The sequence below is a fragment of the Sodiomyces alcalophilus genome (assembly GCF_042370955.1).
Source record: "Sodiomyces alcalophilus JCM 7366 unplaced genomic scaffold ACRALscaffold_4, whole genome shotgun sequence".
NCBI classification, from domain to species: Eukaryota; Fungi; Ascomycota; class Sordariomycetes; order Glomerellales; family Plectosphaerellaceae; genus Sodiomyces; species Sodiomyces alcalophilus.
The window spans coordinates 3,837,998-3,847,443 of NW_027263535.1; the positions used below are offsets into that span (position 1 = coordinate 3,837,998).

The 9,446-nt window shown below is 40.4% G+C and overlaps 1 non-coding gene across 1 annotated transcript; it reads right to left on the reverse strand.

Annotated features, from left to right (window-relative positions):
• Positions 1 to 6,109: 6,109 nt before the first annotated feature.
• ACRALDRAFT_t167 lies at positions 6,110 to 6,183 on the reverse strand. Its single transcript has one exon. It is a non-coding gene; the product is annotated as a tRNA-Val (tRNA).
• Positions 6,184 to 9,446: the final 3,263 nt, after the last annotated feature.

Here is a 9,446-nt window from a genome sequence, read left to right on the forward strand (position 1 = left end):
CGGTTAAATTAACTCTAAACCTATCGTATCTATTAGTTTATAACTATATAGATATCGGAGGCCCCTTTTAACGTTATGACGTAGCAGGCCACGAATCCGCTATATCGATCCGTGAAGAATATAATCCGCACGTATCCGTTAGCGGTTAGTAGGAAATCCGTGAAATCGATCGCCTACCTCTTACCGGCGTAGCTTAGAGCTATTCGGGTCCGCTAGCTAATTTAGCGGCTTATCTTCGATTAGGCGTAGGCGTCGCACTCCACTATTCCTAGTCCCTTTAGTTTAACGCCCTATAACTGCTCTTTTAGTTATTTTATTATATTAGGGCTGGCGTGCCCTAACCGGAAATGCTATAGATTGCCGTCGGCTTAGCTAGCTGCCCTTTTAATCGGTTTTCGGATTAGTAGATTCGTCGCTAGAAGAGTAGCTAGAGCGTTAGTGACTAGAAAGAGCTTTATAACAGTTTAATCGTAGTGGACACTTAGCTTATAAAGAATTAATCGGTTATAGCGGCGTATATAATCGTTTAGTGGCTTTTAATCCTACTAATAACCATTCTACTATATCTTCTTAGTAAAGACTAGGTTATAGATAAAATCTTCGTAGTGGGCTACGTCTTTTAACCGGAACTTTATCGGGCTAGCTGTTCCTTCTATTATAATAATAATATCTCTATATCCTTAAATCAGTACCGTTATAGTGCCGGCGATTATAACGTTATCGGGACGGGCCGGTCTATAATCCGTAAATCTGCTTCTATTTTAGAAAACGTGGGATATAGTACCTAAGTCTAATATAGCGGACTAACGTAATAGATATATAGCTACTAAGAGGGCGGCCGCCGGAGCTTCTAGCCGGTATGGATCGCCATGGACGGTGTTTAGCGCCTTACCTTATATAGCTCCTATAAGCTTTTCTTACTTCGCGGTCCTTTTAAAGAAGACTTTGTTATTATTACCGACGGCTTTTATAGCTATACGTAGTCACGCCTCCTCGAAGACTTTGTTATTATTATCGCCGTTACCGCCGCCGCTGCCGCCTTCGTTATTATTATCCGTTACTTCATATTCGGTGGCGGCGGTGGCGGCGGTCCTTTTCTTTTTATTCCGGGACCTAATCTTCTTTATAGCGCTCTATAGATCCCGGTCTATCCTAAGGGACTTCTCTATAAGCCTCCTAATAGGGTCGTTAGCTTAAAAGCCCTCCGGCGCTAACTCTAGGAATAGTATCTAGCAGCCCTATAGATTATAGCCGCGCCGGTAGCACGCGGGGTACTTATCCTTATAAAAGAGTGATTACCGGCGCTTAGAGCTTATACGGTTAATTAACTTACTTTTAGGGTAGGCACTACGGCTCTGCTAGGCTCCGGTCCGGTTACCGCTCCGGTTAGCCCTCCCGGCCTATTATAGTCCGTTATTATTATCGCCTAGATTTAAAGCCGGGAAGGCTATAGTTCTATGGCTTCGAGTAGGCGGTACGTTAAGTTATTCCGCCGCCTTCTTCCCTTCCACGATAAGGGCTATTACTAACACTGTTTTAAGGTCTAGCGTTACTTCCTTTATATCCACCTAGTTACCTAGGGCAGGTCGTATAGCGTTAAAGAAGTTATTAATCTAAATCTCCCGGGGCTTATTATATATCCCGATATTATAATAGTCCTAAAGCCGGTCCTGCTAATCGTCTAGCCAGGCACCTACCTTCTAGGGGTTAGTGGGCGGCTTACTCTTATATAGATCGTAGTTCTTTTAGGAGTCCTTTATACGGGTCGCGATGTAGGGTACGGCGTCGGCTTATACTGCTACGTAGATCTTTTCCGGAGTAGTGCCCTTTATTAGGGCCTTCTGTCTTTTTATAGCGATAGACTTTTCCACCTACTTAAGTATACCGTTAATGCCCTTCTAATAGGTCTTATAGTCTTTGCGATCTTCTTTATATCGCTAATAGTCTTCGGTATAGGCGGCCTTACCTATAGCCGTTAGCTTAGATATATTAGAGGGTTAACCGTTAGCGTTAGCGATGGAGGCGTAGGAAGCAAATTCGGGACGGGTGGCTTATAGCGGCCTAGGCGCTAGATCGTCAGGGCGTAGGAAGTCCCAGACTCCGTTACTACGGGCCCTGACTTTATAGAGGCGCTTCTATAGCTCCTAGTCTTCGTGGCTTATATAGATAGTCGTATTAGAGGTTATGGTTATAGCTATAGGCAGCTCGGCGTAGATAGCTTTAAAAGGTTATCGAGTAACAATAAGACTCTTAATTATTATAAACAGCGTATAACTTAATTACGTAAAATAAGCGATCGATCTATTAATTCAATTAACTCTATAGAAATCTCTGATCGTAGTGCTAAATTCCTGCCCTTATTCCTGCGGCAGATCCACTCCTACTTTCAGGCCCGGAATAACCCGCTCCGAACCTGCTTTAGGCCGGCCTATGCGACACTTAATTAATCCTAGTGCCGATACACTTAATTAATCGTAGTAACGCTTAATTTATCGTAACGACGATACGCTTAATACGTGTCTATAAGTATCTAGGTACAAAAAGCAGTCATGACGACTGGCGTCAGGTGTTATTAGTACTGCCCCAGTCGGAATAACTAAGTGCCCTAGTCGGACTAACCGTACCCTAATAATAATAATACCGGCGAGGAGGCACCTACTCCCGCCCTGGCTAATAAGGAGATTACTACTCCTCTGCCTTAGCTATAGACCGCCGCGCTTAGTTAGCCTAAGCCGCTAAGGCTAAGGGTAAGCGTTCCGCGGGTAAAGCTTCTATAGTAGTTAAGAGCCCCGCGAAGCGCGCTTATAGAATAAAATATCCTCCTAAAAGGACCCGTTCGGTCTTTTACTACGCTTACGTAAAGGTAATTACTAATAGCCAGGATAGGCGGCGCTACCACGACTAGTCGGGACCCGGAGCGAGGATACCCGATCCTATATACTATAACTACTTAAAAGGCGGTTATAAGTATATTCCTCCTCCGCCTAGGATAACTAGTCTATTAGTAGCACTCCTAGAGGCGGTAAAGGTAGTTAACGATAACCCCTTCTATAGCCCTAAGGCGGTAAAGGCGCTTATAGCGGCTTATTCGGCCTTCTAAAAGGCGTCCGGGGTCTTAAAAAAGGCTTCTAGTACTTTATAGGAGGATAAGGCTATCTTAACGCTTATCGACTCGGGAGCCGGTAAGCCTCGCTTATTAGTATATATTACCGCCTTCCCCCCTTATAAAGACTCCTATATCGCGGTAGGTAGACCTATACCTATCGCGGCGCCTTTTATTATCGTTACGCCCGTCCCTGGTATAATCATTACTTTTATAGAGGTAAAAGACCTACGCCGGCTTAACCGGTTCCTATAGGTGGTTAAGAATATTATAGAGGTTATAACCGTTAAGGTAAAGGACGTTAAGTCCTTTAAGGGAAAGAAGACGGATAGGTAGGCCGAGGTCGTGGCGTTTACGTTATCTCCTATTATCACGGAAAGCGTTAATAGTTACAAGGATACTTATAGCGACGTTAATCTTAATACCCAAACCCGGTAGCTAGGGGCGGGGCTTATCCGCCCTGACTTAATTAATATAGACCCCTTTACCGTTATTCTAACCTTTATTTAATCCTTACCGCCTTTCCTATAACCCTTCTTCTTTTTATAACGTTCGTATAGTCTATTATTAACCTTAATCAGGCTATACTTCTCTTTATAGCGGTCTAGGACGCTTAATTCTTATAGGGACTCCGTCGGTTCCTAGGATATCTAGGCGTATCCTTCCTACTTTCCTAACGCTTCCTTTACTACGCCTTTACGTACCTTCCTATTCCTAGGGTATAGGATTTCCTTTACTATTTATTCGTCTTCTTCTAGACCGTTATAAATCGGTCCGGGTTAGGGGTTATATAGGACTTAGCTAGGAAGCGGGTCTTTGCTTATATATTCTAGGAGGTCTATATAGAACCTCGGGTATACGTTTAAAGGGATATCTAGTTCTATAATATACGGGTTAATAACCTTAGTAAGCCTATACTTTTAGTCTAGCTAGCTTAATTTACGCGACGGTTATAGAGTATAATAGTTCGCGAGTAAGAGCTATATAAGGTTGCCTTCTCGGAACCGTTTAGTAGGGATACGACGCTTATTCGCTAACTCTTCCTGCTATAGCTATATAGCTGCTATTAAGGCTTAGGCGAACTCTATAGCTTCTTAGAGGCGGTGGAGTAGGTTATAGGCTATAAACTCCCGGGTATCGCTCCTTAGTTCTTTATAAATCTGGATTAGTTTAATATAGTATCCGTGTGCTAAGAAGAACGTACTTATCTTAGTAGTAAAGCTTTCCCGGTTATTGAATGCTAGTTAGGCGGCGGGTAGTAACTTATTCTAATCGTCTTAGGCATAGTAAATAAAGGCTTAGAGGTACGCCTATACTTCTTAATTCGCTTATTCGGTGGTATTATCGGTCTAGGAGTAATAACCCGTGCTTAATCGTTATTCGATTCTAGCTAATTTATAGAAGTATCGCTAAAAGCGACTTATCTAGTTAGAACCTTTATCGCTTATAATTAAATAAGGTATATCGTGGAACCGAAAATAATAGCATAGAAACCGTTTAGCGCACGCTTCCGCTTCTATAGAGTCTATCGCTTTAAGGGTAATAGCCTTTATAAGTCGATCGGTTATAGCCTACAGGTACTTATACTTTTTCTTTTTAGCGGGAGGCAGATCCGTTATAAAGTCTATTAATGGGTTACTCCTTATTTATTTAGAAATCAGGAGCGGTTTTAAGAGTCCTTATCGAGCGTTCCTCTACTTATAGCTTTAGTTACAGATATCGTAGTTATATATAAACCTATATATATCTTTATTTATTCCTAGCTAAAAGAAGCGTCTTATTATAAGAGTAATTATATTATCTCGGCCTAGATAGCCTCTAATTATAGAGTCGTGTATAGATTAGATTACTCGTATTCATAATATACTCCTTTTTTAAGCTCCCGGCACCTATAAGGGATCTCAGAATATTAGTAGTCCTTATAAGGTAGACCCGTATTTAGTAATCTAGGCCCAGAGACCTAATAAGGGAGGAAACTATCGATCGCCCTTAGATACGGCTTATATAGCTTAGCGATACTAGTTATCTTCTTTTACTATAGTGTCCGATAGCTATTATAACTTATTATTAGCTTCGAAGACTTATAAGTGTTCGTGAAGGAGGCGGATCTTTAAGGGAATTAAGGTCTCTAGGATTAACTATATATATTATGCCTATTCCTGTTTATCGGAGAAGTCCTTTAGTTTATCTTATTCGTTTCGCGAGAGAGTATCGGTAATATAGTTTTTTTATTTTTTTATTATCTCTTACTCCGCTATCCTTATCCTACCTTAAGTAGCTAGGAGTCAGAATTCTGCCTATACGGTCCGTCTTAGATACCCATAGGGGGGAAAACCATAGTATAAGACTTAGATAAAAACCCCTATACCAGCCTCCTCTAGAATTACTGCCTTATACGGGTACCGCGGGGGTCCCGTTACTAACTTAATACATATTTAAAACTCGTGGCTTCTATTCTAAGAAGCCGGTGGCGTTTTACCCGTAGCGGCTTTAAAGCCGACTATATACTTAATTAACGGCGCGCGCGTGATTGTCTTGGTTGGTTTTATGCGCCTTCTATGTGCCCTAGGGCTAACCCTGCGGGCCCACTTTTATATGCCCTAGGGGCTAACCCTGCGGGCCCACTTATAGGCGACTTATATATACGCTTCCTAGGGTTTAAAGCTCCTAAGCTTCCCTATTCTATAGCTATAGGTAGAGCTAACGCGGGCTATATACCCACGCAGAACGCTTATATAATACCGTAAGAGGCTGCCTCCGTATCGTGGAAAAGACGCCGCGTATTTTACTTACGCGCTTAGGGATAGCGCGGTATAGTTTTCTTGTTTTCCACGATAAGGCGACTAACTCCCCCGTGGTACCTATTATCGACTAGCGAAGGCGGGCGGAAGGTGGGTCTAAGAGGCCCCCTGTTTAACCCTTATCGTATATACCAAGGCAGATAAGGGCCCCCTAGAATAGGGATCCGAGTAGCGTAAAAAAGAAACGGGTTCCCTCTTTTATATACGCCTCTAGCCGGGTTCGAACCGACCAGGTCCTCTAACCGTGTGCCAGGTATACCACCACTATACTATAGAGGCGGTAATATAGTTATCGGCACCCTTATAGTATTTTAGTATAAAGTTAAACTAGACTAGCTGGCTGGCCTATCGGCTTTATCTCTTATTAAGTATCTTTTTTATTATAAAGTATTCTAGGGCCTTATAATCGGATAGGATTATAAAGCGACTATAACTTAGGAGCTTTACTCTTTAATCTATCACGTAACTTATAATCGATAATAGCTCCTTATTATAGATAGGGTAGTTATACTCGGCTCCTATAAGTCGTTTAGAGTAGTAGGCGACCACGTAACTATATCCCTATATAAGCGGCTGGTTATAAGTTATTTATAGAGTAAGGCTAAATAATTAAATTATCTAAAGCTAAGGAGAAAAGAAGGAAAAGGGGAAAACTCTATAGGTGCTTACGATCTAAATCCAATATCGTGGCGACCCACTAGGAATATACTATGATTAGTTAGAAGATCCGGTGGTTTACCGGATTATCTCCACGGGGTTAATCCGTAATATTACCCCCCTCCCCCCTTAGTAAGCCGTTGCTGTTCGGTATAGGTTCGTAAAGCGTTATTATTTAATTAAATAACGCCTCTTTATTAATTAAATAACGACCTCTAGTAGCTCTTTAACCCCAAATAACCTCTTTATTCGTTAAAGAGTACTTAAGGTAACCCTTTATAGTTATACAATTAATTAATATTCCGTGTAAGGGTATTATTATAGTTTACTAGGTCATTCCTTCTATATAAGGATCCTTATACCGTACCTTCCCTATCCGAATAACGTACCTAAGCTAATAATACTAACTTCGCCGTCGCCTCTATTAATATATTTTTCTTCTCCTCTTTAATAATATCTATTACTATCTATAATACGTTTTTTATCGACTATAACTCTTTTATACCTTATACTATCACACTAACCTCTTATCTCCGTTTTTTATAACGTTCGCGTAGTCCGTTATTAACTTTAATCGGGCTATACTTCTCTTCGTAGCGGTCTAGGGCGGTTAATTCTTATAGAGACTCCGTCGGTTCCTAAAATATCTAGGCCTATTCTTTTTATTATATTAACGCCTCCTTTCTTACGCCTTTACCTACCTTCTTATTCCTAGCGTATAAGATTTCCTTTATTATCTATTTATTTTCTTTAAGACTATTATAAATTAGTCCGGGTTAGGGGTCGTATAGGATTTAACTAGGAAGAGGGTCTTCGCTTATACGTTATAAGAGGTCTATATAAAACCTCGGGTATACGTTTAAAGGCACGTCTAGTTCTATAATATACGGGTTAATAACCTTAGTAACCCTATACTTCTAGTATAGCTAGCTTAATTTATATAATAGTTATAGGGTAGAGTAGTTTATAAGCGAGAGCTATATAAGGTTACCTTCACGAAGCCGTTTAGCGGGGATACGGCGCTTATTCGCTGACTCTTCCTATTATAGCTATATAGCTACTATTAAGGCTTAGGCGAACTCTATAGCTTCTTAAAGGCGGCGGAGCAGGTTATAGGATACGAACTCCTAAGCGTCGCTACTTAGTTCCTTATAGATCTGGATCGGGTCGATATAGTATCCGTGTTTAAGGAAGAACGGACTTATCTTAGTAATAAGGCTCTCCTAGTTATATAATGCTAGTTAGGTAGCGGGTAGTAACCTATCCTAATTATCTTAGGCGTAGTAAATAAAGGCTCGGAGGTACGCCTATACTTCTGAATTCGCTTATTCGGTGGCTTTATCGGTCTAGGGGTAGTAAGCTATACTTAACTATTATTCGATTCTAGCTAATTTATAGAAGTATCGCTAAAAGCGACTTATCTAGTTAGAACCTTTATTATTTACGATTAAATAAGGTATATTATAAAACTGAAAATATTAGTATAGGAACCGTTTAGCGTACGCTTCCGCCTTTATAGAGTCTATCGCTTTAAGGGTAATAGCCTTTATAAGTTAATCGGTTATAACCTATAGGTATCTATACTTCTTCTCCTTAGTAGGAGGCAGATCCGTTATAAAGTCTATTAATAGGTCGCTCCTTATTTATTCGGGAATCGGGAGTGGTTTTAAAAGTCTTTATCGAGTATTCCTTTACGTATAGCTTTAGTTATATATGTTATAGTTATATATAAACCTATATACGTCTTAGTTTATTCCTGGCTAGAAGAAGCGTCTCGCTATAAGAGTAATTATATTATCTTACCCCGGATAGCCTCTAATCGTGGAGTTATATATAAATTAGATTACCTATATTCGTAATATACTCCCTTCTTAAGCTCCCGGCACCTATAAGCGATCTCGGAATATTAGTAGTCCTTATAAGGTAGTCCTGTATTTAGTAATCTAGGCTCGGAGACCTAATAAGGGGGGGAACTATCGATCGCCCTTAGATACGGCTTATATAGCTTAGCGATACTAGTTATCTTCTTTTACCGTGGCGTCCTATACCTATTATAATTCGTTATCGGCTTCGAATACTTATAGGTATTCGCGAAGGAGACGGATCCTTAGGGGGATTAAGGTATCCGAGATTAGCTATATATATTATGCTTATTCCTGTTTATTAAAGATATCCTTTAGTTTATCTTATTCTTTTCGCGAGAGAGTATCGGCGGTATAGCTATCGGCGCCCTTACGGTATTCTAGTATAAAGTCGAACTAAGTAAGCTTACCGGCCTATCGGTTTTACCTTTTATTAAGTATCTTCTTTATTATAAAGTATTCTAGGGCCTTATAGTTAGATAGGATCGTAAAGCGACTATAACTTAGGAGCTCGGCTTTTTAATACGTTACGTAACTTATAATCGCTAATATCTCTTTAATATAGATAGGGTAGTTATACTTAGCTTTAGTAAGTCGCCGCGAATAATAGGCGACTATATAACGATATCCCTATTTATCTTCTTAAACTAATACACCTCTTAGCGCGAATCCCGAGTAATTAGCTTTTACGAAGGTCTTATTATTTAAGGCCTATTACCGTAGAATCGGTTCTTCTTAGAACCTCTTCTTAGCCTCCTTAAAGGCCGCCTATTCGTTAGGACCCTAGGAAAACGCTTAGTCCTTCTTTATTAGTCTTATTAACGTGGCTATAATATAGGCGAAGTTACCTATGAATATACAGTAATAGTTTATAAAGCCTAGGAAGCTTCAGACTCCTTTTACTAAGGTCGGGGCTTCTTACTCTCGGATCGCCTTTAGTTTATCGGGGTCGTATAAAACACACTAACCGGCGGTAACTATAAACCCTAAGTACTTTATAGTCTTTACGCTAAACTTATACTT